We start from the raw sequence: 26958 nt of genomic DNA on the forward strand, positions 1-26958 counted from the left end.
TTTGATATCATTCTTAAGCACCGGTATCATTTGAAATAAAAATAGAAACCTGGGCAAAACATTCATTTTTATAGTGTACCTTATGATTCTTGATGAAGGTATCTTTTCTTTTATGTACACTGAAAGCAAATGGACCAAGACAAATTCCTTGTGTGTCCAATCACACTTGGCCAATAAAAAATTCTATTCTATTCTATTCTATTCTATTCTACCTACAAGGTCCCTTCCAAGTCTGTTATTCTCTTGGATTACATGGACAAGGTTAACCGCCAGTTCTCATTTCTCAGGGTAGTTTACATCCTGGGGATTTTGGGTTATCTTGGTTTCCCATTTCCTTGTAAATGAGGGTATGTGACATATTTGTGTGGGCTGTTATTGTTGCTATTATCCCATATCTTGTTCAGTAGTGTATTGAAATCATCTTATAAAATATAGAATGCAATCAAAACTGTAAAAAAACAGAAGCTGATAAAGTTACTAAGACACTTAAAAGCCCTGGATCAAGAGAATAAGCTATAAAAAATATATCAGTTTTTAGAGAAGTATCATTCACTGTTAAGAAAAAAATGCCTTTGAGTAGCCATTAGATTACACTGCAGCTCTAGGCCAAATTCCATAGCATACCTGTGAACCATGGTATCCTGCTGCGGCGGTTAGAGGGATTGGGGGTGGGGGGCACCGTTTATCGGTGGTTTATCGGTGGTTCTCCTCCTATCTCTCGGACCGTTTGCAGACGGTGTTGGCAGGGGGGCAGAGATCGATCTCGAGGTGCCTCACTTGTGGGGTGCCACAGGGGTCGGTTCTCTCGCCTCTCCTGTTCAACATCTACATGAAGCCGCTGGGCGAGGTTATCCGTGGTTTCGGGGTGGAATACCATCTATACGCTGATGATACTCAGCTGTATATTTCCACCCCGAACCACCCCAACGAAGCCGTCGAGGTGATGGCCCAGTGTCTTGAAGCCGTGCGAGTCTGGATGGGGAGGAACAGGCTCCAGCTCAATCCCTCCAAGACAGAGTGGCTGTGGGTTCTGGCGTCCCAGTACAGTCAGCTTACGCCATCGCTGACTGTTGGGGGTGAAGTACTGGCCCCCAGGGGGAGGGTGCGCAACTTGGGCGTTCTCCTGGACGATCGGCTGTCCTTAGAGGAACATCTGACGGCCGTCGCCAGGGGAGCATTTTATCAGGTTCGCCTGATTCGCCAGTTGCACCCCTTCCTAGACCGGGACTCCTTACACACGGTCACTGACGCCCTCGTTACTTCCCGCCTGGACTATTGCAATGCTCTCTACATGGGGCTCCCCTTGAAGAGCACCTGGAAACTCCAGCTAGCCCAGAATGCGGCTGCGTGGGTGATAGAGGGAGCACCTCGCTGCTCCCATATAACACCTATCCTGCACAGCCTGCACTGGCTGCCAGTAGCCTTCCGGGTGCAATTCAAGGTGCTGGTCATCACCTTTAAAGCGCTCCATGGCTTAGGACCGGGCTATTTATGAGACCGCCTTCTGCCACCGATAGCCTCCCAACAACCTGTGCGCTCCCACAGGGTGAGCCTTCTCAGGGTGCCGTCAACCAAACAATGTCGGTTGGCGGCCCCCAGGGGGAGAACCTTCTCTGTGGCGGCACCGGCCCTTTGGAATGAGCTGCCTCGGGTTGCGCCAACTCCCGACCTCCGGACCTTCAAACGTGAACTTAAGACTTTATTATTTCATTGTGCAGGACTGGCCTAGCGTAATTTTAAATCGAAATTTTAAATGGGTTTTACGTCGGTCTATGACCGTTTTAGTTTGATTCGGCTTATTAAATATTTGGTTTTAACTCTGTTTTAAATTTGCTGTTTGTATTTTGTGTTTTTTAATATGGCTGTAAACCGCCCTGAGTCCTTCGGGAGAAGGGCGGTATAGAAATTAAATTATAAATAAATAAAATAAATAAATAAATAAATAAAATAAATAAAGGTGCTGGCCTAGAAACCAGGAGATTGGGAATTCTAGCTTTCTTTAGGCAGGAAAGCTGGCTGAGTGACTTTGGGCTAGACAGCAGGGGTGAAATGCTGCCGCCTCTATCCAGCTCGTGGGAGCCAGTAGAGCCAGGGGTGGGTAGTTTGGAGAACTGGTAGTGCGGCGGCAGGAGGCTCCGCCCCCACAAAACGGGATGTTGTCACATCCCGGTTTTGACCATCTGCGCATGCACAGAAGGCTTTGCGCACATCAGCGAACCGGTAGGAAAGGCAAGTACATTTCACCCCTGCTAGATAGTCTCTCTCAGCTCAGAATTACAGATAGTCCTTGGATTACAATCATTTGTTTAGTGACCAAAGTTACAACAGCATTGAAAAAAGCGACCTATGACTGTTTTATCACATGACCATGGCCTCATCCCCATCCAGTCATGTGTTCAAAATTGGGATATTTGACAACTGGCATGTATTTTGGACAATTGGGTTCTGGGGTCATATGATCACCTTTTCCGACTTTCTGACCAGCAAAGTCATTGGGGAAGCCGCTTTAACAGATTAGCAGAGTTGGAAGCGACCTTTCATTTAATAATTGTGTGACTAACGTAACAACGGCAGCGATTCGCTTTAACAACTGACAAAAAGGGTTGTAAAATGGGGCAAAGACTCACTTAACAACTGTCTTTCTTTTACAAATTAAAACTCTTCATTCCTATTCATTTATATTGAGCAAATGCAAATTTCATGGGATTGCGATCCAAAATGCACAGCAACATTTTATCCCACAAAATATCAGCATTCTACTTTCTCAAACATTTTGAGGCTAAATCTGGAATTGTGTACGTTGATAAAACGAGACATGACCTCTCCGACAGCAGGGCATGGGTGCTCTCCATGGATGTTTAATACACAGGTGTTCTGAAGTTGCCCTAGCAACTCTAATCCTGCATAGAAATATTAAACAGTAGAAGGTGCAAAATGACAAGGATCTGTTAATCCACAGATTGCCAAAAGGGAATGAGAAGTTCTACTGGAAATACATGACTTGATGTTCCATTCGTTACCTCTCGCCTGGACTATTGCAATGCTCTCTACATGGGGCTCCCCTTGAAGAGCACCAGGAGGCTCCAGTTAGTCCAGAATGCGGCTGCGCGGGTAATAGAGGGAGCATCACGTTGCTCCCATATAACACCTATCCTGCGTGGCCTGCACTGGCTGCCGGTAGCCTTCCGGGTGCAATTCAAGGTGTTAGTGACCATCTTCAAAGCGCTCCATGGCTTAGGACCAGGGTACCTACGAGACCGCCTTCTGCCACCGATAGCCTCCCAACGACCTGTGCGCTCCCACAGAGTGGGCCTGCTCAGGGTGCCATCGACCAAACAATGTCGGTTGGCGACCCCCAGGGGGAGAGCCTTCTCTGTGGCAGCACCGGCTCTTTGGAACGAGTTACCTTTGGGGTTATGCCAACTCCCCGACCTCCGAACCTTCAAGCGGGAATTAAAAACTTTTTTATTTAATCGTGCGGGACTAGCCTAAATGTATTTTAAATGTATTTTAATTATAGCTTTTAAATTTTAAAGGGTTTTATGTCGGCTTTGACCGTTTTAGCAATCTGGCCAATTAATATATTCGTTTTAAATGTTTTTTAAATTTGTTATTTATATTATTATTATATTATTTATCCATGACGGCCTTGGACCTGACGCAAGTAGTTGATGGCCCTACCCACACTGGGGGTGGTACACTCGATTTGATTTTTGTCTCTGGTCAGTGGTTGAGAGATCTGGACTTAAAGGAAATAGTCATCGAACCTTTGTCATGGTCAGATCACTCTCTCCTTCGCCTAGACTTTCTGACCGCCACCCAACACCGCAGGGAGACGGAGCCGATGCGTTGGTTCCGTCCCAGGCGCCTGATGGACCCGGAGAGGTTCCGGACGGAGCTTGGGCCATTCCCTGAGGGTCTGGCTCACGGCACGTCTGAGGAACTTGTTGCGGCCTGGGAACGGGCCGCGGCGGGGGCCTTAGATCGTGTCGTGCCTTTGCGGCCTCTGACCCGGCGCAGGTCCCAACCGGCCCCCTGGTTCTCCGAGGAGCTGAGGGGGATGAAGCGCCGGAGAAGACGCCTAGAGAGTTCCTGGAGGTCTAGCCGTTCAGAGGCTGATCGGACACTAGTGAAGTCCTATACAAGGACTTACCTAGTGGCATTGAGGGAAGCGAGGCGTTACGCCTCCTCATTGCGTCGGCAGATAACTGCCCAGCCGCCTGTTCCGGGTGACTCATTCCTTCTTCACCAGGGGAGCGGGATGACCCGCTGCAGGGACGTGCTGAGGAGTTTAACGGTTATCTATACGATAAAATCGTTCAGCTTGGACGGGTTGGACCAAGATTGCGGTGACTCAGGTGAGGCGTCCGAGGGTGGTCTTGGTGACATTGTCTGGGATGAGTTTGACCCTGTGGCTCCGAGGACATGGACAGGTTGTTGGGTAGACTGAATGCCACCACGTGTTTACTGGACCCGTGCCCTCCTGGCTGGTGCTGGCCACTCAGGAGGTGACACGAGGCTGGCTCCAGGCGATTACGATCGCTTCTTTGGTGGAGGGCGTCTTCCGGCCGCCTTGAAAGAGGCGGTGGTGAGACCCCTCCTTAAAGCCTTCCTGGACCCGGCTGTTTTAGGTAATTATCGTCCGGTCTCCAACCCGCTCATGGCGAAGGTTGTAGAGAGTATGGTGGCATATCAGTTTCCCCTGCACCTGGATGAAACCGTCTATCTAGACCCGTTCCAGTCCGGTTACAGCACAGAGACGGCTTTGGTCGCGTTGGTGGATGATCTCTGGAGGGCCAGGGATAGGGGTTGTTCCTCTGCCCTGGTCCTATTAGACCTCTCAGCGGCTTTCGATACCATCGACCATGGTATCCTGCTGCGCCGGCTGGAGGGATTGGGAGTGGGAGGCACCGTTTATCGGTGGTTCTCCTCCTATCTCTCCGACCGGTCGCAGTCGGTGTTGACAGGGGGGCAGGGGTCGACCCCGCGGCGGCTCACTTGTGGGTGCCGCAGGGTCGATCCTCTCGCCTTCTGTTTAACATCTACATGAAGCCGCTGGGTGAGATCATCAGTGGTTTCGCGTGAGGTACCAGCTGTATGCGGATGACACCCAGCTGTCCCTTCCCACGCCGGACCACCCCAACGAAGCTATCGAAGTGCTGTCCCGGTGTCTGGAGGCTGTACGGGTCTGGATGGGGAGAAACAGGCTCAAGCTCAATCCCTCCAAGACAGAGTGGCTGTGGATGCCGGCATCCCGGTACAGTCAGCTAAATCTGCGGCTGACCATCGGTGGCGAGTCATTGGCCCCGATGGAGGGGGTGCGCAACTTAGGCGTCCTCCTGGACGAACGGCTGTCTTTGGAAGATCATTTGACGGGCGTCTCCAGGAGAGCGTTTTACCAGGTTCGCCTGGTGCGCCAGTTGCGCCCCTTTCTGGACCGAGATGCCCTGTGCACAGTCACCCACGCACTCGTGACGTCTCGCCTGGATTACTGCAATGCTCTCTACATGGGGCTCCCCTTGAAGGGCATCCGGAGGCTGCAGTTAGTCCAGAATGCGGCTGCGCGGGTGATAGAGGGGGCCCCTCGTGGCTCCCCTATAACACCCATCCTGCGCAGACTGCACTGGCTCCCTGTGGCCTTCCGGGTGCGCTTCAAGGTTTTGGTGACCACCTTTAAAGCGCTCCATGGCATAGGGCCGGGTTATCTACGGGACCGCCTACTGCTACCGAATACCTCTCACCGACCCGTGCGCTCTCACAGAGAGGGACTCCTCAGGGTGCCGTCAGCGAGGCAATGTCGTCTGGCGACGCCCAGGGGAAGGGCCTTCTCTGTGGGGGCTCCCACCCTCTGGAATGAACTGCCCCCAGGACTTCGTCAGCTTCCGGACCTTCGGACCTTCCGCCGCGAGCTTAAAACATACCTATTTAACTGCGCAGGACTGAGTTAGATTTTAGTTTGTGGGTTTTAACTTGGGTTTTAATTTTTTATATTTTTAATTATTAGGCTTTTGAATAAGTTTTTTAATTGTTTTTAGAATTGTATTTATTGCTTTTAAATGCCTGTAAACCACCCTGAGTCCTTTGGGAGATAGGGCGGTATATAAATATAAACAATAAATAAATAAATAAATAAATATTATGTATATTTTTGTATTTTTAATATGGCTGTAAACTGCCCTGAGTCCTTCGGGAGAAGGGCGGTATAGAAATTGGATTAATAAATAAATAAAATAAATAAAGGTGCTCTTCAAAAGGCAACTAGACTTTGTTTTTTTCTTTTCTTTTCCAACTAAAGAAGCTTCTAGGATGAGAAGCGAAACATCTTCAAAGAAAAGGAAAGAAAGTCCATTTGCCTTTTGAAAAGCACCTTTCGGAAAACCATGACTGGGTTTATTGCCGGCCGCTACAGACGTAATATGTATTGTGCGATATTGTTTTAAGTATCAAACGATAGCCTTGTACCATTAAGTGAGAAAAGACTCCAAATACTAGCATAAAACATGTACATCCAAGCAACCAAGTTTCACTCCAAGAAAACAATACTCGGTAAGTATGACTTTGGACAGTAACGCTCTTTCAACACAACCGGCCTCCCAGGGTTGTGAGAAAACAAGGAGAAAGGAAGATTAGATAAGATTGCTGCCCCGAGTTATTTACAAAAATAAAGCTGTGATATTCTGGGATATTCTGTGATATCCTGACTCTGTGGTCTCTTCCCATAATCCTAAAAACTTTAACCAAAAACTTTACCATTGACCTCACCCCATTCCTAAGAGGACCATAAGAGGCGTGCATAAGCGCACAAACGTGCCTACCGTTCCTGTCCTATTGTTTTTCTTTTCTTCTTCCTATATATATATATGCTTATACCTCCTAATATTTACTCATATATATGTTTATATATCATATAACCTTTTTGTACGATACCTACATATATTCTTGTGACAAAATAAATAAATAAAGTAAATAAATAAATAAATATAATTTTCACAACAAAACACAGGACTATGTTCTCTTTGCCAGGCAGCAAGCAGCAAAAGTCTTAAAAGTGGCAGAAAAAGGAAGGGAAAGATAATATGTCTGTGACGAGGAAGAAGAGGGAGAAACAGAGGAAAGGGGAAGACTGGGGAGGGGAGAGAACAGAGAGGGGGTGGGTAGGGGATAAAAGGTACAGCACCCGGTATCCTCAAAAGTTCTCCCATCAAACTACTAAACAGGGCTGACCCTGCTTAGCTTCTGAGATAAGAAGTGATAGGGTGTCATTTTAACAGGCAAAGTCAATGCGGCTAGAAGATTCGCTTAGCGATAGATGATTCACTTGGCGACGGCAGTGATTCTCGTCACCACTGTGGCAAAGATGCAATTCACTCCGCCACCGCCTTGTGCCTCTCGGGCTCTTCCCACAACTCCAGCCTTCTCCCCTCAACCTAGCAAGCCTGGACGCCTCATGGACGGCTCCCGGACTCCATTCCGATGGAACCTGCAGGCAAAATACAGCTGCCACACACGCCGCCCTGCAGGGCAGGCCGTTCACACTCGGGACAAACAGAGACAAAAGGCCAGCTGCCCACCAGACCTTGATCACGGGCCCAGGCCGGCAGAAGAAGGGTGGGATTCAAATCCTGACTTAAGCGCTTTCTCTCTTTTTAGAGGATTTCTCACTTCTTCTTGTCGGCTATACATTTCAGTTTTCGAAAACGTTCTTCGCTTCCGGAATTCGTATACACAGACACGGGTAGAGACGCCTACAGGCGCACGCACACAGATAAACGGGCAGCCCTTGATGTGAAACCCTTAACCTAGCCACTCTGGAAATGCCCATGAGCACTGTAAAAAGGGCTGTATGACCCTTTTTCGCACCTATGACCGTTGCAGCATCCCCACGGCCAGGCGATCCCAATTCGGGATGGGCGACTGGCGCGTCTCGATGAAAGTTACACCTCCCAGGGTCGTGCGATGGCCCTTCCTAATCTTCCCAGCGGGGGCCAGACAGGCAAAGTCAATGCGGCTGGCAGATTCGCTTAACGACAGATGATTCACTTGGCAACGGCAGTGATTCTCGTCACCACTGTGGCAAAGATGCAATTCACTTCGCCACCGCCTTGCTTGGAAGAGGGAAACTTAGGGCTGAATTGTGGTGGTAAGTCAAGGACTACCTGCGTATCACAAAGCTTGGCTTTTGAGCTTTGATTGATTGGGCGGCTAGCGAGCATCTTGGGGGAGACGGGCGGGGCGGGGCTGGGGAAAGCAGGGTTGCAGTTCCGTCAGCCAGGCTGCAAGCGGCAGCAAAAGTCTTAAAAGTGGCAGCAAAAGGAGGCAAAAGCCTACAGCATCCAGTATTCCCACGTGGTCTCCCTTCCAAGTACTAACCAGGTCTGACCCTGCTTAGCTTCTGAGATCAGATGGGATCAGGTACTTTCAGAGTAGTATGGCCGTAGACGGCATTCAAGCTGCTTGCCGCTGCCTTTAAGCAACCCGCAGCGCCCCCTCTACAAGCCCTCGTAGGGAATCCGACCCAGGGGCTCAGCGGATTCCCACAGGACCATCCCTCCCCCTTGGCCTGACGCACAGCCTGTCTCTACCTCACACACCGGCTCTGGGCATGTGCCTCTCGGGCTCTTCCCACAACTCCAGCCTTCTCCCCTCAACCTAGCAAGCCTGGACGCCTCATGGACGGCTCCCGGACTCCATTCCGATGGAACCTGAAGGCAAAATACAGCTGCCACACACGCCGCCCTGCAGGGCAGGCCGTTCACACTTGGGACAAACAGAGACAAAAGGCCAGCTGCCCACCAGACCTTGATCACGGGCCCAGGCCGGCAGAAGAAGGGTGGGATTCAAATCCTGACTTAAGCGCTTTCTCTCTTTTTAGAGGATTTCTCACTTCTTCTTGTCGGCTATACATTTCAGTTTTCAAAACGTTCTTCGCTTCCCGGAATTCGCATACACAGACACGGGTAGAGACGCCTACAGGCGACGCACACAGATAAACGGGCAGCCCTTGATGTGAAACCCTTAACCTAGCCACTCTGGAAATGCCCATGAGCACTGTAAAAGGGCTGTATGACCCTTTTCGCACCTATGACCGTTGCAGCATCCCCACGGCCAGGCGATCCCAATTGGGATGGGCGACTGGCGTCTCGATGAAAGTTACACCTCCCAGGGTCGTGCGATGGCTCCTTCCTAATCTTCCCAGCGGGGTCCGACAGGCAAAGTGAATGCGGCTGGCAGATTCGCTTAACGACAGATGATTCACTTGGCAACGGCAGTGATTCTCGTCACCACTGTGGCAAAGATGCAATTCACTTCGCCACCGCCTTGCTTGGAAGAGGGAAACTTAGGGCTGAATTGTGGTGGTAAGTCAAGGACTACCTGCGTATCACAAAGCTTGGCTTTTGAGCTTTGATTGATTGGGCGGCTAGCGAGCATCTTGGGGGAGACGGGCGGGGCGGGGGCTGGGGAAAGCAGGGTTGCAGTTCCGTCGGCCAGGCTGCAAGCGGCAGCAAAAGTCTTAAAAGTGGCAGCAAAAGGAGGCAAAAGCCTACAGCACCCGGTATTCCCAGGCGGTCTCCCATCCAAGTACTAACCAGGCCTGACCCTGCTTAGCTTCCGAGATCAGACGGGATCGGGCGCTTTCAGGGTAGTATGGCCGTAGATGGCATTCAAGCTGCTTGCCGCTGCCTTTAAGCAACCCGCAGCGCCCCCTCTACAAGCCCTCATAGGGAATCTGACCCAGGGGCTCAGCGGATTCCCACAGGACCATCCCTCCCCCTTGGCCTGACGCACAGCCTGTCTCTACCTCACACACCGGCTCTGGGCATGTGCCTCTCGGGCTCTTCCCACAACTCCAGCCTTCTCCCCTCAACCTAGCAAGCCTGGACGCCTCATGGACGGCTCCCGGACTCCATTCCGATGGAACCTGCAGGCAAAATACAGCTGCCACACACGCCGCCCGGCAGGGCAGGCCGTTCACACTCGGGACAAACAGAGACAAAAGGCCAGCTGCCCACCAGACCTTGATCACGGGCCCAGGCCGGCAGAAGAAGGGTGGGATTCAAATCCTGACTTAAGCGCTTTCTCTCTTTTTAGAGGATTTCTCACTTCTTCTTGTCGGCTATACATTTCAGTTTTCGAAAACGTTCTTTCGCGTCGCCGGATTCCCATACACAGACACGGGTAGAGACGCCTACAGGCGCACGCACACAGATAAACGGGCAGCCCTTGATGTGAAACCCTTAACCTAGCCACTCTGGAAATGCCCATGAGCACTGTAAAAAGGGCTGTATGACCCTTTTTCGCACCTATGACCGTTGCAGCATCCCCACGGCCAGGCGATCCCAATTCGGGATGGGCGACTGGCGTCTCGATGAAAGTTACACCTCCCAGGGTCGTGCGATGGCCTTCCTAATCTTCCCAGCGGGCGTCCGACAGGCAAAGTCAATGCGGCTGGCAGATTCGCTAACGACAGATGATTCACTTGGCAACGGCAGTGATTCTCGTCACCACTGTGGCAAAGATGCACCACTTCGCCACCGCCTTGCTTGGAAGAGGGAAACTTAGGGCTGAATTGTGGTGGTAAGTCAAGGACTACCTGCGTATCACAAAGCTTGGCTTTTGAGCTTTGATTGATTGGGCGGCTAGCGAGCATCTTGGGGGGGGGAGACGGGCGGGGCGGGGGCTGGGGAAAGCAGGGTTGCAGTTCCGTCGGCCAGGCTGCAAGCGGCAGCAAAAGTCTTAAAAGTGGCAGCAAAAGGAGGCAAAAGCCTACAGCACCCGGTATTCCCAGGCGGTCTCCCATCCAAGTACTAACCAGGCCTGACCCTGCTTAGCTTCCGAGATCAGACGGGATCGGGCGCTTTCAGGGTAGTATGGCCGTAGACGGCATTCAAGCAGCTTGCCGCTGCCTTTAAACAACCCGCAGCGCCCCCTCTACAAGCCCTCGTAGGGAATCCGACCCAGGGGCTCAGCGGATTCCCACAGGACCATCCCTCCCTCTTGGCCTGAGGCACAGCCTGTCTCTACCTCACACACCGGCTCTGGGCATGTGCCTCTCGGGCTCTTCCCACAACTCCAGCCTTCTCCCCTCAACCTAGCAAGCCTGGACGCCTCATGGACGGCTCCCGGACTCCATTCCGATGGAACCTGCAGGCAAAATACAGCTGCCACACACGCCGCCCTGCAGGGCAGGCCGTTCACACTCGGGACAAACAGAGACAAAAGGCCAGCTGCCCACCAGACCTTGATCACGGGCCCAGGCCGGCAGAAGAAGGGTGGGATTCAAATCCTGACTTAAGCGCTTTCTCTCTTTTTAGAGGATTTCTCACTTCTTCTTGTCGGCTATACATTTCAGTTTTCGAAAACGTTCTTTCGCTTCCCGGAATTCGCATACACAGACACGGGTAGAGACGCCTACAGGCGCACGCACACAGATAAACGGGCAGCCCTTGATGTGAAACCCTTAACCTAGCCACTCTGGAAATGCCCATGAGCACTGTAAAAAGGGCTGTATGACCCTTTTTCGCACCTATGACCGTTGCAGCATCCCCACGGCCAGGCGATCCCAATTCGGGGATGGGCGACTGGCGTCTCGATGAAAGTTACACCTCCCAGGGTCGTGCGATGGCCCTTCCTAATCTTCCCAGCGGGCGTCCGACAGGCAAAGTCAATGCGGCTGGCAGATTCGCTTAACGACAGATGATTCACTTGGCAACGGCAGTGATTCTCGTCACCACTGTGGCAAAGATGCAATTCGCCACCGCCTTGCTTGGAAGAGGAAACTTAGGGCTGAATTGTGGTGGTAAGTCAAGGACTACCTGCGTATCACAAAGCTTGGCTTTTGAGCTTTGATTGATTGGGCTAGCGAGCATCTTGGGGGAGACGGGCGGGGCGGGGGCTGGGGAAAGCAGGGTTGCAGTTCCGTCGGCCAGGCTGCAAGCGGCAGCAAAAGTCTTAAAAGTGGCAGCAAAAGCCTACAGCACCCGGTATTCCCAGGCGGTCTCCCATCCAAGTACTAACCAGGCCTGACCCTGCTTAGCTTCCGAGATCAGACGGGATCGGGCGCTTTCAGGGTAGTATGGCCGTAGACGGCATTCAAGCAGCTTGCCGCTGCCTTTAAACAACCCGCAGCGCCCCCTCTACAAGCCCTCGTAGGGAATCCGACCCAGGGGCTCAGCGGATTCCCACAGGACCATCCCTCCCCCTTGGCCTGACGCACAGCCTGTCTCTACCTCACACACCGGCTCTGGGCATGTGCCTCTCGGGCTCTTCCCACAACTCCAGCCTTCTCCCCTCAACCTAGCAAGCCTGGACGCCTCATGGACGGCTCCCGGACTCCATTCCGATGGAACCTGCAGGCAAAATACAGCTGCCACACACGCCGCCCTGCAGGGCAGGCCGTTCACACTCGGGACAAACAGAGACAAAAGGCCAGCTGCCCACCAGACCTTGATCACGGGCCCAGGCCGGCAGAAGGGTGGGATTCAAATCCTGACTTAAGCGCTTTCTCTTTTAGAGGATTTCTCACTTCTTCTTGTCGGCTATACATTTCAGTTTTCGAAAACGTTCTTCGCTTCCCGGAATTCGTATACACAGACACGGGTAGAGGCCTACAGGCGCACGCACACAGATAAACGGGCAGCCCTTGATGTGAAACCCTTAACCTAGCCACTCTGGAAATGCCCATGAGCACTGTAAAAGGGCTGTATGACCTTTTCGCACCTATGACCGTTGCAGCATCCCCACGGCCAGGCGATCCCAATTCGGGGATGGGCGACTGGCGTCTCGATGAAAGTTACACCCTCCCAGGGTCGTGCGATGGCCCTTCCTAATCTTCCCAGCGGGCGTCCGACAGGCAAAGTCAATGCGGCTGGCAGATTCGCTAACGACAGATGATTCACTTGGCAACGGCAGTGATTCGTCACCACTGTGGCAAAGATGCACCACTTCGCCACCGCCTTGCTTGGAAGAGGGAAACTTAGGGCTGAATTGTGGTGGTAAGTCAAGGACTACCTGCGTATCACAAAGCTTGGCTTTTGAGCTTTGATTGATTGGGCGGCTAGCGAGCATCTTGGGGGGGGGAGACGGGCGGGGCGGGGGCTGGGGAAAGCAGGGTTGCAGTTCCGTCGGCCAGGCTGCAAGCGGCAGCAAAAGTCTTAAAAGTGGCAGCAAAAGGAGGCAAAAGCCTACAGCACCCGGTATTCCCAGGCGGTCTCCCATCCAAGTACTAACCAGGCCTGACCCTGCTTAGCTTCCGAGATCAGACGGGATCGGGCGCTTTCAGGGTAGTATGGCCGTAGACGGCATTCAAGCAGCTTGCCGCTGCCTTTAAACAACCCGCAGCGCCCCCTCTACAAGCCCTCGTAGGGAATCCGACCCAGGGCTCAGCGGATTCCACAGGACCATCCCTCCCTCTTGGCCTGAGGCACAGCCTGTCTCTACCTCACACACCGGCTCTGGGCATGTGCCTCGGCTCTTCCCACAACTCCAGCCTTCTCCCTCAACCTAGCAAGCCTGACGCCTCATGGACGGCTCCCGGACTCCATTCCGATGGAACCTGCAGGCAAAATACAGCTGCCACACACGCCGCCTGCAGGGCAGGCCGTTCACACTGGACAAACAGAGACAAAAGGCCAGCTGCCCACCAGACCTTGATCACGGGCCCAGGCCGGCAGAAGAAGGGTGGGATTCAAATCCTGACTTAAGCGCTTTCTCTCTTTTTAGAGGATTTCTCACTTCTTCTTGTCGGCTATACATTTCAGTTTTCGAAAACGTTCTTTCGCTTCCCGGAATTCGCATACACAGACACGGGTAGAGAGGCCTACAGGCGCACGCACACAGATAAACGGGCAGCCCTTGATGTGAAACCCTTAACCTAGCCACTCTGGAAATGCCCATGAGCACTGTAAAAAGGGCTGTATGACCCTTTTTCGCACCTATGACCGTTGCAGCATCCCCACGGCCAGGCGATCCCAATTCGGGGATGGGCGACTGGCGTCTCGATGAAAGTTACACCTCCCAGGGTCGTGCGATGGCTCCTTCCTAATCTTCCCAGCGGGCGTCCGACAGGCAAAGTCAATGCGGCTGGCAGATTCGCTAACGACAGATGATTCACTTGGCAACGGCAGTGATTCTCGTCACCACTGTGGCAAAGATGCACCACTTCGCCACCGCCTTGCTTGGAAGAGGGAAACTTAGGGCTGAATTGTGGTGGTAAGTCAAGGACTACCTGCGTATCACAAAGCTTGGCTTTTGAGCTTTGATTGATTGGGCGGCTAGCGAGCATCTTGGGGGAGACGGGCGGGGCGGGGCTGGGGAAAGCAGGGTTGCAGTTCCGTCGGCCAGGCTGCAAGCGGCAGCAAAAGTCTTAAAAGTGGCAGCAAAAGGAGGCAAAAGCCTACAGCACCCGGTATTCCCAGGCGGTCTCCCATCCAAGTACTAACCAGGCCTGACCCTGCTTAGCTTCCGAGATCAGGCGCTTTCAGGGTAGTATGGCCGTAGACGGCATTCAAGCTGCTTGCCGCTGCCTTTAAGCAACCCGCAGCGCCCCCTCTACAAGCCCTCGTAGGGAATCCGACCCAGGGGCTCAGCGGATTCCCACAGGACCATCCCTCCCCCTTGGCCTGACGCACAGCCTGTCTCTACCTCACACACCGGCTCTGGGCATGTGCCTCTCGGGCTCTTCCCACAACTCCAGCCTTCTCCCCTCAACCTAGCAAGCCTGGACGCCTCATGGACGGCTCCCGGACTCCATTCCGATGGAACCTGCAGGCAAAATACAGCTGCCACACACGCCGCCCGGCAGGGCAGGCCGTTCACACTCGGGACAAACAGAGACAAAAGGCCAGCTGCCCACCAGACCTTGATCACGGGCCCAGGCCGGCAGAAGAAGGGTGGGATTCAAATCCTGACTTAAGCGCTTTCTCTTTTTAGAGGATTTCTCACTTCTTCTTGTCGGCTATACATTTCAGTTTTCGAAAACGTTCTTTCGCTTCCCGGAATTCGCATACACAGACACGGGTAGAGACGCCTACAGGCGCACGCACACAGATAAACGGGCAGCCCTTGATGTGAAACCCTTAACCTAGCCACTCTGGAAATGCCCATGAGCACTGTAAAAGGGCTGTATGACCTTTTCGCACCTATGACCGTTGCAGCATCCCCACGGCCAGGCGATCCCAATTGGGATGGGCGACTGGCGCGTCTCGATGAAAGTTACACCTCCCAGGGTCGTGCGATGGCTCCTTCCTAATCTTCCCAGCGGGCGTCCGACAGGCAAAGTCAATGCGGCTGGCAGATTCGCTTAACGACAGATGATTCACTTGGCAACGGCAGTGATTCTCGTCACCACTGTGGCAAAGATGCAATTCACTTCGCCACCGCCTTGCTTGGAAGAGGGAAACTTAGGGCTGAATTGTGGTGGTAAGTCAAGGACTACCTGCGTATCACAAAGCTTGGCTTTTGAGCTTTGATTGATTGGGCGGCTAGCGAGCATCTTGGGGGGGGGAGACGGGCGGGGCGGGGGCTGGGGAAAGCAGGGTTGCAGTTCCGTCGGCCAGGCTGCAAGCGGCAGCAAAAGTCTTAAAAGTGGCAGCAAAAGGAGGCAAAAGCCTACAGCACCCGGTATTCCCAGGCGGTCTCCCATCCAAGTACTAACCAGGCCTGACCCTGCTTAGCTTCCGAGATCAGACGGGATCGGGCGCTTTCAGGGTAGTATGGCCGTAGACGGCATTCAAGCAGCTTGCCGCTGCCTTTAAACAACCCGCAGCGCCCCCTCTACAAGCCCTCGTAGGGAATCCGACCCAGGGGCTCAGCGGATTCCCACAGGACCATCCCTCCCCCTTGGCCTGACGCACAGCCTGTCTCTACCTCACACACCGGCTCTGGGCATGTGCCTCTCGGGCTCTTCCCACAACTCCAGCCTTCTCCCCTCAACCTAGCAAGCCTGACGCCTCATGGACGGCTCCGGACTCCATTCCGATGGAACCTGAAGGCAAAATCCAGCTGCCACACACGCCGCCCTGCAGGGCAGGCCGTTCACACTCGGGACAAACAGAGACAAAAGGCCAGCTGCCCACCAGACCTTGATCACGGGCCCAGGCCGGCAGAAGAAGGGTGGGATTCAAATCCTGACTTAAGCGCTTTCTCTCTTTTTAGAGGATTTCTCACTTCTTCTTGTCGGCTATACATTTCAGTTTTCGAAAACGTTCTTTCGCTTCCCGGAATTCGTATACACAGACACGGGTAGAGGCGGCTACAAGGGCACGCACACAGATAAACGGGCAGCCCTTGATGTGAAACCCTTAACCTAGCCACTCTGGAAATGCCCATGAGCACTGTAAAAAGGGCTGTATGACCCTTTTTCGCACCTATGACCGTTGCAGCATCCCCACCGCCAGGCCATCCCAATTCCAGGATGGGCGACTGGCGCGTCTCGATGAAAGTTACACCTCCCAGGGTCGTCCGATGGCTCCTTCCTAATCTTCCCAGCGGGCGTCCGACAGGCAAAGTCAATGCGGCTGGCAGATTCGCTTAACGACAGATGATTCACTTGGCAACGGCAGTGATTCTCGTCACCACTGTGGCAAAGATGCAATTCACTTCGCCACCGCCTTGCTTGGAAGAGGGAAACTTAGGGCTGAATTGTGGTGGTAAGTCAAGGACTACCTGCGTATCACAAAGCTTGGCTTTTGAGCTTTGATTGATTGGGCGGCTAGCGAGCATCTTGGGGGGGGGAGACGGGCGGGGCGGGGGCTGGGGAAAGCAGGGTTGCAGTTCCGTCGGCCAGGCTGCAAGCGGCAGCAAAAGTCTTAAAAGTGGCAGCAAAAGGAGGCAAAAGCCTACAGCACCCGGTATTCCCAGGCGGTCTCCCATCCAAGTACTAACCAGGCCTGACCCTGCTTAGCTTCCGAGATCAGACGGGATCGGGCGCTTTCAGGGTAGTATGGCCGTAGACGGCATTCAAGCTGCTTGCCGCTGCCTTTAAGCAACCCGCAGCGCCCCCTCTACAAGCCCTCGTAGGGAATCCGACCCAGGGGCTCAGCGGATTCCCACAGGACCATCCCTCCCCCTTGGCCTGACGCACAGCCTGTCTCTACCTCACACACCGGCTCTGGGCATGTGCCTCTCGGGCTCTTCCCACAACTCCAGCCTTCTCCCCTCAACCTAGCAAGCCTGGACGCCTCATGGACGGCTCCCGGACTCCATTCCGATGGAACCTGCAGGCAAAATACAGCTGCCACACACGCCGCCCTGCAGGGCAGGCCGTTCACACTCGGGACAAACAGAGACAAAAGGCCAGCTGCCCACCAGACCTTGATCACGGGCCCAGGCCGGCAGAAGAAGGGTGGGATTCAAATCCTGACTTAAGCGCTTTCTCTTTTTAGAGGATTTCTCACTTCTTCTTGTCGGCTATACATTTCAGTTTTCGAAAACGTTCTTTCGCTTCCGGAATTCGTATACACAGACACGGGTAGAGAGGCCTACAGGCACGCACACAGATAAACGGGCAGCCCTTGATGTGAAACCCTTAACCTAGCCACTCTGGAAATGCCCATGAGCACTGTAAAAAGGGCTGTATGACCCTTTTTCGCACCAATGACCGTTGCAGCATCCCCACGGCCAGGCGGTCCCAATTCGGGATGGGCGACTGGCGCCTCGATGAAAGTTACACCTCCCAGGGTCGTGCGATGGCCCTTCCTAATCTTCCCAGCGGGCGTCCGACAGGCAAAGTCAATGCGGCTGGCAGATTCGCTTAACGACAGATGATTCACTTGGCAACGGCAGTGATTCTCGTCACCACTGTGGCAAAGATGCAATTCACTTCACCACCGCCTTGCTTGGAAGAGGGAAACTTAGGGCTGAATTGTGGTGGTAAGTCAAGGACTACCTGCGTATCACAAAGCTTGGCTTTTGAGCTTTGATTGATTGGGCGGCTAGCGAGCATCTTGGGGGGGGGAGACGGGCGGGGCGGGGCTGGGGAAAGCAGGGTTGCAGTTCCGTCAGCCAGGCTGCAAGCGGCAGCAAAAGTCTTAAAAGTGGCAGCAAAGGAGGCAAAGCCTACAGCACCCGGTATTCCCAGGCGGTCTCCCATCCAAGTACTAACCAGGCCTGACCCTGCTTAGCTTCCGAGATCAGACGGGATCAGGCGCTTTCAGGGTAGTATGGCCGTAGACGGCATTCAAGCTGCTTGCCGCTGCCTTTAAGCAACCCGCAGCGCCCCTCTACAAGCCCTCGTAGGAATCCGACCCAGGGCTCAGCGGATTCCACAGGACCATCCCTCCCCTTGGCCTGACGCACAGCCTGTCTCTACCTCACACACCGGCTCTGGGCATGTGCCTCTCGGCTCTTCCCACAACTCCAGCCTTCTCCCTCAACCTAGCAAGCCTGGACGCCTCATGGACGGCTCCGGACTCCATTCCGATGGAACCTGCAGGCAAAATACAGCTGCCACACACGCCGCCCTGCAGGGCAGGCCGTTCACACTGGACAAACAGAGACAAAAGGCCAGCTGCCCACCAGACCTTGATCACGGGCCCAGGCCGGCAGAAGAAGGTGGGATTCAAATCCTGACTTAAGCGCTTTCTCTTTTTAGAGGATTTCTCACTTCTTCTTGTCGGCTATACATTTCAGTTTTCGAAAACGTTCTTTCGCTTCCCGGAATTCGCATACACAGACACGGGTAGAGACGCCTACAGGCGCACGCACACAGATAAACGGGCAGCCCTTGATGTGAAACCCTTAACCTAGCCACTCTGGAAATGCCCATGAGCACTGTAAAAAGGGCTGTATGACCCTTTTTCGCACCTATGACCGTTGTAGCATCCCCACGGCCAGGCGATCCCAATTCGGGATGGGCGACTGGCGCGTCTCGATGAAAGTTACACCCTCCCAGGGTCGTGCGATGGCCCCTTCCTAATCTTCCCAGCGGGCGTCCGACAGGCAAAGTCAATGCGGCTGGCAGATTCGCTTAACGACAGATGATTCACTTGGCAACGGCAGTGATTCTCGTCACCACTGTGGCAAAGATGCAATTCACTTCGCCACCGCCTTGCTTGGAAGAGGAAACTTAGGGCTGAATTGTGGTGGTAAGTCAAGGACTACCTGCGTATCACAAAGCTTGGCTTTTGAGCTTTGATTGATTGGGCGGCTAGCGAGCATCTTGGGGGAGACGGGCGGGGCGGGGCTGGGGAAAGCAGGGTTGCAGTTCCGTCGGCCAGGCTGCAAGCGGCAGCAAAAGTCTTAAAAGTGGCAGCAAAAGGAGGCAAAAGCCTACAGCACCCGGTATTCCCAGGCGGTCTCCCATCCAAGTACTAACCAGGCCTGACCCTGCTTAGCTTCCGAGATCAGACGGGATCGGGCGCTTTCAGGGTAGTATGGCCGTAGACGGCATTCAAGCTGCTTGCCGCTGCCTTTAAGCAACCCGCAGCGCCCCCTCTACAAGCCCTCGTAGGGAATCCGACCCAGGGGCTCAGCGGATTCCCACAGGACCATCCCTCCCCCTTGGCCTGACGCACAGCCTGTCTCTACCTCACACACCGGCTCTGGGCATGTGCCTCTCGGGCTCTTCCCACAACTCCAGCCTTCTCCCCTCAACCTAGCAAGCCTGGACGCCTCATGGACGGCCCCCGGACTCCATTCCGATGGAACCTGCAGGCAAAATACAGCTGCCACACACGCCGCCCTGCAGGGCAGGCCGTTCACACTCGGGACAAACAGAGACAAAAGGCCAGCTGCCCACCAGACCTTGATCACGGGCCCAGGCCGGCAGAAGAAGGGTGGGATTCAAATCCTGACTTAAGCGCTTTCTCTCTTTTTAGAGGATTTCTCACTTCTTCTTGTCGGCTATACATTTCAGTTTTCAAAACGTTCTTCGCTTCCCGGAATTCGCATACACAGACACGGGTAGAGACGCCTACAGGCGCACGCACACAGATAAACGGGCAGCCCTTGATGTGAAACCCTTAACCTAGCCACTCTGGAAATGCCCATGAGCACTGTAAAAAGGGCTGTATGACCCTTTTTCGCACCTATGACGTTGCAGCATCCCCACGGCCAGGCGATCCCAATTGGGATGGGCGACTGGCGGCGTCTCGATGAAAGTTACACCCTCCCAGGGTCGTGCGATGGCCCTTCCTAATCTTCCCAGCGGGCGTCCGACAGGCAAAGTCAATGCGGCTGGCAGATTCGCTTAACGACAGATGATTCACTTGGCAACGGCAGTGATTCTCGTCACCACTGTGGCAAAGATGCACCACTTCGCCACCGCCTTGCTTGGAAGAGGGAAACTTAGGGCTGAATTGTGGTGGTAAGTCAAGGACTACCTGCGTATCACAAAGCTTGGCTTTTGAGCTTTGATTGATTGGGCGGCTAGCGAGCATCTTGGGGGGGGGAGACGGGCGGGGCGGGGCTGGGGAAAGCAGGGTTGCAGTTCCGTCAGCCAGGCTGCAAGCGGCAGCAAAAGTCTTAAAAGTGGCAGCAAAGGAGGCAAAAGCCTACAGCACCCGGTATTCCCAGGCGGTCTCCCATCCAAGTACTAACCAGGCCTGACCCTGCTTAGCTTCCGAGATCAGACGGGATCGGGCGCTTTCAGGGTAGTATGGCCGTAGACGGCATTCAAGCTGCTTGCCGCTGCCTTTAAGCAACCCGCAGCGCCCCTCTACAAGCCCTCGTAGGAATCCGACCCAGGGCTCAGCGGATTCCACAGGACCATCCCTCCCCCTTGGCCTGACGCACAGCCTGTCTCTACCTCACACACCGGCTCTGGGCATGTGCCTCTCGGGCTCTTCCCACAACTCCAGCCTTCTCCCCTCAACCTAGCAAGCCTGGACGCCTCATGGACGGCTCCCGGACTCCATTCCGATGGAACCTGCAGGCAAAATACAGCTGCCACACACGCCGCCCGGCAGGGCAGGCCGTTCACACTCGGGACAAACAGAGACAAAAGGCCAGCTGCCCACCAGACCTTGATCACGGGCCCAGGCCGGCAGAAGAAGGGTGGGATTCAAATCCTGACTTAAGCGCTTTCTCTCTTTTTAGAGGATTTCTCACTTCTTCTTGTCGGCTATACATTTCAGTTTTCGAAAACGTTCTTTCGCTTCCAGAATTCCGCATCCACAGACACGGGTAGAGACGCCTACAGGCGCACGCACACAGATAAACGGGCAGCCCTTGATGTGAAACCCTTAACCTAGCCACTCTGGAAATGCCCATGAGCACTGTAAAAAGGGCTGTATGACCCTTTTTCGCACCTATGACAGTTGCAGCATCCCCACGGCCAGGCGATCCCAATTCGGGGATGGGCGACTGGCGGCCTCGATGAAAGTTACACCCTCCCAGGGTCGTGCGATGGCCCTTCCTAATCTTCCCAGCGGGCGTCCGACAGGCAAAGTCAATGCGGCTGGCAGATTCGCTTAACGACAGATGATTCACTTGGCAACGGCAGTGATTCTCGTCACCACTGTGGCAAAGATGCACCACTTCGCCACCGCCTTGCTTGGAAGAGGGAAACTTAGGGCTGAATTGTGGTGGTAAGTCAAGGACTACCTGCGTATCACAAAGCTTGGCTTTTGAGCTTTGATTGATTGGGCGGCTAGCGAGCATCTTGGGGGAGACGGGCGGGGCGGGGCTGGGGAAAGCAGGGTTGCAGTTCCGTCGGCCAGGCTGCAAGCGGCAGCAAAAGTCTTAAAAGTGGCAGCAAAAGGAGGCAAAAGCCTACAGCACCCGGTATTCCCAGGCGGTCTCCCATCCAAGTACTAACCAGGCCTGACCCTGCTTAGCTTCCGAGATCAGACGGGATCGGGCGCTTTCAGGGTAGTATGGCCGTAGACGGCATTCATGCTGCTTGCCGCTGCCTTTAAGCAACCCGCAGCGCCCCCTCTACAAGCCCTCGTAGGGAATCCGACCCAGGGGCTCAGCGGATTCCCACAGGACCATCCCTCCCCCTTGGCCTGACGCACAGCCTGTCTCTACCTCACACACCGGCTCTGGGCATGTGCCTCTCGGGCTCTTCCCACAACTCCAGCCTTCTCCCCTCAACCTAGCAAGCCTGGACGCCTCATGGACGGCTCCCGGACTCCATTCCGATGGAACCTGCAGGCAAAATACAGCTGCCACACACGCCGCCCTGCAGGGCAGGCCGTTCACACTGGACAAACAGAGACAAAAGGCCAGCTGCCCACCAGACCTTGATCACGGGCCCAGGCCGGCAGAAGAAGGTGGGATTCAAATCCTGACTTAAGCGCTTTCTCTTTTAGAGGATTTCTCACTTCTTCTTGTCGGCTATACATTTCAGTTTTCGAAAACGTTCTTTCGCTTCCCGGAATTCGCATACACAGACACGGGTAGAGACGCCTACAGGCGCACGCACACAGATAAACGGGCAGCCCTTGATGTGAAACCCTTAACCTAGCCACTCTGGAAATGCCCATGAGCACTGTAAAAAGGGCTGTATGACCCTTTTTCGCACCTATGACCGTTGCAGCATCCCCACGGCCAGGCGATCCCAATTCGGGGATGGGCGACTGGCGCGTCTCGATGAAAGTTACACCCTCCCAGGGTCGTGCGATGGCTCCTTCCTAATCTTCCCAGCGGGCGTCCGACAGGCAAAGTCAATGCGGCTGGCAGATTCGCTTAACGACAGAGGATTCACTTGGCAACGGCAGTGATTCTCGTCACCACTGTGGCAAAGATGCGATTCACTTCGCCACCGCCTTGCTTGGAAGAGGGAAACTTAGGGCTGAATTGTGGTGGTAAGTCAAGGACTACCTGCGTATCACAAAGCTTGGCTTTTGAGCTTTGATTGATTGGGCGGCTAGCGAGCATCTTGGGGGAGAGGGGGGGGGCGGGGGCTGGGGAAAGCAGGGTTGCAGTTCCGTCGACCAGGCTGCAAGCGGCAGCAAAAGTCTTAAAAGTGGCAGCAAAAGGAGGCAAAAGCCTACAGCACCCGGTATTCCCAGGCGGTCTCCCATCCAAGTACTAACCAGGCCTGACCCTGCTTAGCTTCCGAGATCAGACGGGATCGGGCGCCTTCAGGTAGTATGGCCGTAGACGGCATTCAAGCTGCTTGCCGCTGCCTTTAAACAACCCGCAGCGCCCCTCTACAAGCCCTCGTAGGAATCCGACCCAGGGGCTCAGCGGATTCCCACAGGACCATCCCTCCCCCTTGGCCTGACGCACAGCCTGTCTCTACCTCACACACCGGCTCTGGGCATGTGCCTCTCGGGCTCTTCCCACAACTCCAGCCTTCTCCCCTCAACCTAGCAAGCCTGGACGCCTCATGGACGGCTCCCGGACTCCATTCCGATGGAACCTGCAGGCAAAATACAGCTGCCACACACGCCGCCCTGCAGGGCAGGCCGTTCACACTCGGGACAAACAGAGACAAAAGGCCAGCTGCCCACCAGACCTTGATCACGGGCCCAGGCCGGCAGAAGAAGGGTGGGATTCAAATCCTGACTTAAGCGCTTTCTCTCTTTTTAGAGGATTTCTCACTTCTTCTTGTCGGCTATACATTTCAGTTTTCAAAACGTTCTTTCGCTTCCCGGAATTCGCATACACAGACACGGGTAGAGACGCCTACAGGCGACGCACACAGATAAACGGGCAGCCCTTGATGTGAAACCCTTAACCTAGCCACTCTGGAAATGCCCATGAGCACTGTAAAAAGGGCTGTATGACCCTTTTTCGCACCTATGACCGTTGCAGCATCCCCACGGCCAGGCGATCCCAATTCGGGATGGGCGACTGGCGGCGTCTCGATGAAAGTTACACCTCCCAGGGTCGTGCGATGGCCCTTCCTAATCTTCCCAGCGGGCGTCCGACAGGCAAAGTCAATGCGGCTGGCAGATTCGCTTAACGACAGATGATTCACTTGGCAACGCAGTGATTCGTCACCACTGTGGCAAAGATGCAATTCACTTCGCCACCGCCTTGCTTGGAAGAGGGAAACTTAGGGCTGAATTGTGGTGGTAAGTCAAGGACTACCTGCGTATCACAAAGCTTGGCTTTTGAGCTTTGATTGATTGGGCGGCTAGCGAGCATCTTGGGGGGGGGAGACGGGCGGGGCGGGGCTGGGGAAAGCAGGTTGCAGTTCCGTCGACCAGGCTGCAAGCGGCAGCAAAAGTCTTAAAAGTGGCAGCAAAAGGAGGCAAAAGCCTACAGCACCCGGTATTCCCAGGCGGTCTCCCATCCAAGTACTAACCAGGCCTGACCCTGCTTAGCTTCCGAGATCAGACGGGATCGGGCGCTTTCAGGGTAGTATGGCCGTAGACGGCATTCAAGCTGCTTGCCGCTGCCTTTAAGCAACCCGCAGCGCCCCTTCTACAAGCCCTCGTAGGGAATCCGACCCAGGGGCTCAGCGGATTCCCACAGGACCATCCCTCCCCCTTGGCCTGACGCACAGCCTGTCTCTACCTCACACCGGCTCTGGGCATGTGCCTCTCGGCTCTTCCCACAACTCCAGCCTTCTCCCTCAACCTAGCAAGCCTGGACGCCTCATGGACGGCTCCCGGACTCCATTCCGATGGAACCTGCAGGCAAAATACAGCTGCCACACGCCGCCTGCAGGGCAGGCCGTTCACACTGGACAAACAGAGACAAAAGGCCAGCTGCCCACCAGACCTTGATCACGGGCCCAGGCCGGCAGAAGAAGGTGGGATTCAAATCCTGACTTAAGCGCTTTCTCTCTTTTAGAGGATTTCTCACTTCTTCTTGTCGGCTATACATTTCAGTTTTCAAAACGTTCTTTCGCTTCCCGAATTCGCATACACAGACACGGGTAGAGAGGCCTACAGGCGCACGCACACAGATAAACGGGCAGCCCTTGATGTGAAACCCTTAACCTAGCCACTCTGGAAATGCCCATGAGCACTGTAAAAAGGGCTGTATGACCCTTTTTCGCACCTATGACCGTTGCAGCATCCCCACGGCCAGGCGATCCCAATTCGGGGATGGGCGACTGGCGCGTCTCGATGAAAGTTACACCCTCCCAGGGTCGTGCGATGGCTCCTTCCTAATCTTCCCAGCGGGCGTCCGACAGGCAAAGTCAATGCGGCTGGCAGATTCGCTTAACGACAGATGATTCACTTGGCAACGGCAGTGATTCTCGTCACCACTGTGGCAAAGATGCACCACTTCGCCACCGCCTTGCTTGGAAGAGGGAAACTTAGGGCTGAATTGTGGTGGTAAGTCAAGGACTACCTGCGTATCACAAAGCTTGGCTTTTGAGCTTTGATTGATTGGGCGGCTAGCGAGCATCTTGGGGGGGGGAGACGGGCGGGGCGGGGGCTGGGGAAAGCAGGGTTGCAGTTCCGTCGGCCAGGCTGCAAGCGGCAGCAAAAGTCTTAAAAGTGGCAGCAAAAGGAGGCAAAAGCCTACAGCACCCGGTATTCCCAGGCGGTCTCCCATCCAAGTACTAACCAGGCCTGACCCTGCTTAGCTTCCGAGATCAGACGGGATCGGGCGCTTTCAGGGTAGTATGGCCGTAGACGGCATTCAAGCTGCTTGCCGCTGCCTTTAAGCAACCCGCAGCGCCCCCTCTACAAGCCCTCGTAGGGAATCCGACCCAGGGGCTCAGCGGATTCCCACAGGACCATCCCTCCCCCTTGGCCTGACGCACAGCCTGTCTCTACCTCACACACCGGCTCTGGGCATGTGCCTCTCGGGCTCTTCCCACAACTCCAGCCTTCTCCCCTCAACCTAGCAAGCCTGGACACCTCATGGACGGCTCCCGGACTCCATTCCGATGGAACCGGCAGGAAAAATCCACCTGCCACCCACGCCGCCCGGCAGGGCAGGCCGTTCACACTCGGGACAAACAGAGACAAAAGGCCAGCTGCCCACCAGACCTTGATCACGGGCCCAGGCCGGCAGAAGAAGGGTGGGATTCAAATCCTGACTTAAGCGCTTTCTCTCTTTTTAGAGGATTTCTCACTTCTTCTTGTCGGCTATACATTTCAGTTTTCGAAAACGTTCTTTCGCTTCCCGTAATTCGCATACACAGACACGGGTAGAGACGCCTACAGGCGCACGCACACAGATAAACGGGCAGCCCTTGATGTGAAACCCTTAACCTAGCCACTCTGGAAATGCCCATGAGCACTGTAAAAAGGGCTGTATGACCCTTTTTCGCACCTATGACCGTTGCAGCATCCCCACGGCCAGGCGATCCCAATTCGGGATGGGCGACTGGCGCGTCTCGATGAAAGTTACACCTCCCAGGGTCGTGCGATGGCCCTTCCTAATCTTCCCAGCGGGCGTCCGACAGGCAAAGTCAATGCGGCTGGCAGATTCGCTAACGCCAGATGATTCACTTGGCAACGGCAGTGATTCTCGTCACCACTGTGGCAAAGATGCAATTCACTTCGCCACCGCCTTGCTTGGAAGAGGGAAACTTAGGGCTGAATTGTGGTGGTAAGTCAAGGACTACCTGCGTATCACAAAGCTTGGCTTTTGAGCTTTGATTGATTGGGCGGCTAGCGAGCATCTTGGGGGAGACGGGCGGGGCGGGGCTGGGGAAAGCAGGGTTGCAGTTCCGTCGGCCAGGCTGCAAGCGGCAGCAAAAGTCTTAAAAGTGGCAGCAAAAGGAGGCAAAAGCCTACAGCACCCGGTATTCCCAGGCGGTCTCCCATCCAAGTACTAACCAGGCCTGACCCTGCTTAGCTTCCGAGATCAGACGGGATCAGGCGCTTTCAGGGTAGTATGGCCGTAGACGGCATTCAAGCTGCTTGCCGCTGCCTTTAAGCAACCCGCAGCGCCCCTCTACAAGCCCTCGTAGGGAATCCGACCCAGGGCTCAGCGGATTCCCACAGGACCATCCTCCCCTTGGCCTGACGCACAGCCTGTCTCTACCTCACACACCGGCTCTGGGCATGTGCCTCGGCTCTTCCCACAACTCCAGCCTTCTCCCTCAACCTAGCAAGCCTGACGCCTCATGGACGGCTCCCGGACTCCATTCCGATGGAA

The 26958-nt window shown here is 54.4% G+C and overlaps 15 non-coding genes and 1 pseudogene across 15 annotated transcripts; all 16 read right to left on the reverse strand.

Moving 5' to 3' along the window:
- Positions 1 to 8321: 8321 nt before the first annotated feature.
- Positions 8322 to 8440, reverse strand: LOC131201565 (5S ribosomal RNA). The gene has a single exon (XR_009155929.1). It is a non-coding gene; the product is annotated as a 5S ribosomal RNA (ribosomal RNA).
- A 1098-nt stretch (positions 8441 to 9538) lies between these two features.
- Positions 9539 to 9657, reverse strand: LOC131201558 (5S ribosomal RNA). Its single transcript, XR_009155923.1, has one exon. It is a non-coding gene; the product is annotated as a 5S ribosomal RNA (ribosomal RNA).
- Positions 9658 to 10761: 1104 nt separating this feature from the next.
- Positions 10762 to 10880, reverse strand: LOC131201572 (5S ribosomal RNA). The gene has a single exon (XR_009155931.1). It is a non-coding gene; the product is annotated as a 5S ribosomal RNA (ribosomal RNA).
- A 1086-nt stretch (positions 10881 to 11966) lies between these two features.
- LOC131201517 (5S ribosomal RNA) lies at positions 11967 to 12085 on the reverse strand. Its single transcript, XR_009155884.1, has one exon. It is a non-coding gene; the product is annotated as a 5S ribosomal RNA (ribosomal RNA).
- Positions 12086 to 13178: 1093 nt separating this feature from the next.
- LOC131201528 (5S ribosomal RNA) lies at positions 13179 to 13297 on the reverse strand. The gene has a single exon (XR_009155894.1). It is a non-coding gene; the product is annotated as a 5S ribosomal RNA (ribosomal RNA).
- A 1092-nt stretch (positions 13298 to 14389) lies between these two features.
- Positions 14390 to 14498, reverse strand: LOC131201566 (5S ribosomal RNA; annotated as a pseudogene).
- Positions 14499 to 15603: 1105 nt separating this feature from the next.
- LOC131201529 (5S ribosomal RNA) lies at positions 15604 to 15722 on the reverse strand. Its single transcript, XR_009155895.1, has one exon. It is a non-coding gene; the product is annotated as a 5S ribosomal RNA (ribosomal RNA).
- A 1110-nt stretch (positions 15723 to 16832) lies between these two features.
- LOC131201530 (5S ribosomal RNA) lies at positions 16833 to 16951 on the reverse strand. Its single transcript, XR_009155896.1, has one exon. It is a non-coding gene; the product is annotated as a 5S ribosomal RNA (ribosomal RNA).
- Positions 16952 to 18051: 1100 nt separating this feature from the next.
- On the reverse strand, positions 18052 to 18170 carry LOC131201555 (5S ribosomal RNA). Its single transcript, XR_009155920.1, has one exon. It is a non-coding gene; the product is annotated as a 5S ribosomal RNA (ribosomal RNA).
- Positions 18171 to 19263: 1093 nt separating this feature from the next.
- On the reverse strand, positions 19264 to 19382 carry LOC131201531 (5S ribosomal RNA). The gene has a single exon (XR_009155897.1). It is a non-coding gene; the product is annotated as a 5S ribosomal RNA (ribosomal RNA).
- A 1104-nt stretch (positions 19383 to 20486) lies between these two features.
- On the reverse strand, positions 20487 to 20605 carry LOC131201532 (5S ribosomal RNA). The gene has a single exon (XR_009155898.1). It is a non-coding gene; the product is annotated as a 5S ribosomal RNA (ribosomal RNA).
- Positions 20606 to 21705: 1100 nt separating this feature from the next.
- On the reverse strand, positions 21706 to 21824 carry LOC131201533 (5S ribosomal RNA). Its single transcript, XR_009155899.1, has one exon. It is a non-coding gene; the product is annotated as a 5S ribosomal RNA (ribosomal RNA).
- A 1103-nt stretch (positions 21825 to 22927) lies between these two features.
- Positions 22928 to 23045, reverse strand: LOC131201564 (5S ribosomal RNA). Its single transcript, XR_009155928.1, has one exon. It is a non-coding gene; the product is annotated as a 5S ribosomal RNA (ribosomal RNA).
- Positions 23046 to 24147: 1102 nt separating this feature from the next.
- Positions 24148 to 24266, reverse strand: LOC131201534 (5S ribosomal RNA). The gene has a single exon (XR_009155900.1). It is a non-coding gene; the product is annotated as a 5S ribosomal RNA (ribosomal RNA).
- Positions 24267 to 25364: 1098 nt separating this feature from the next.
- On the reverse strand, positions 25365 to 25483 carry LOC131201535 (5S ribosomal RNA). The gene has a single exon (XR_009155901.1). It is a non-coding gene; the product is annotated as a 5S ribosomal RNA (ribosomal RNA).
- A 1104-nt stretch (positions 25484 to 26587) lies between these two features.
- On the reverse strand, positions 26588 to 26706 carry LOC131201556 (5S ribosomal RNA). Its single transcript, XR_009155921.1, has one exon. It is a non-coding gene; the product is annotated as a 5S ribosomal RNA (ribosomal RNA).
- Between the last annotated feature and the right edge of the window lie 252 nt (positions 26707 to 26958).

The sequence above is a fragment of the Ahaetulla prasina genome, chromosome 6, assembly GCF_028640845.1.
Source record: "Ahaetulla prasina isolate Xishuangbanna chromosome 6, ASM2864084v1, whole genome shotgun sequence".
Taxonomy (NCBI): domain Eukaryota; kingdom Metazoa; phylum Chordata; class Lepidosauria; order Squamata; family Colubridae; genus Ahaetulla; species Ahaetulla prasina.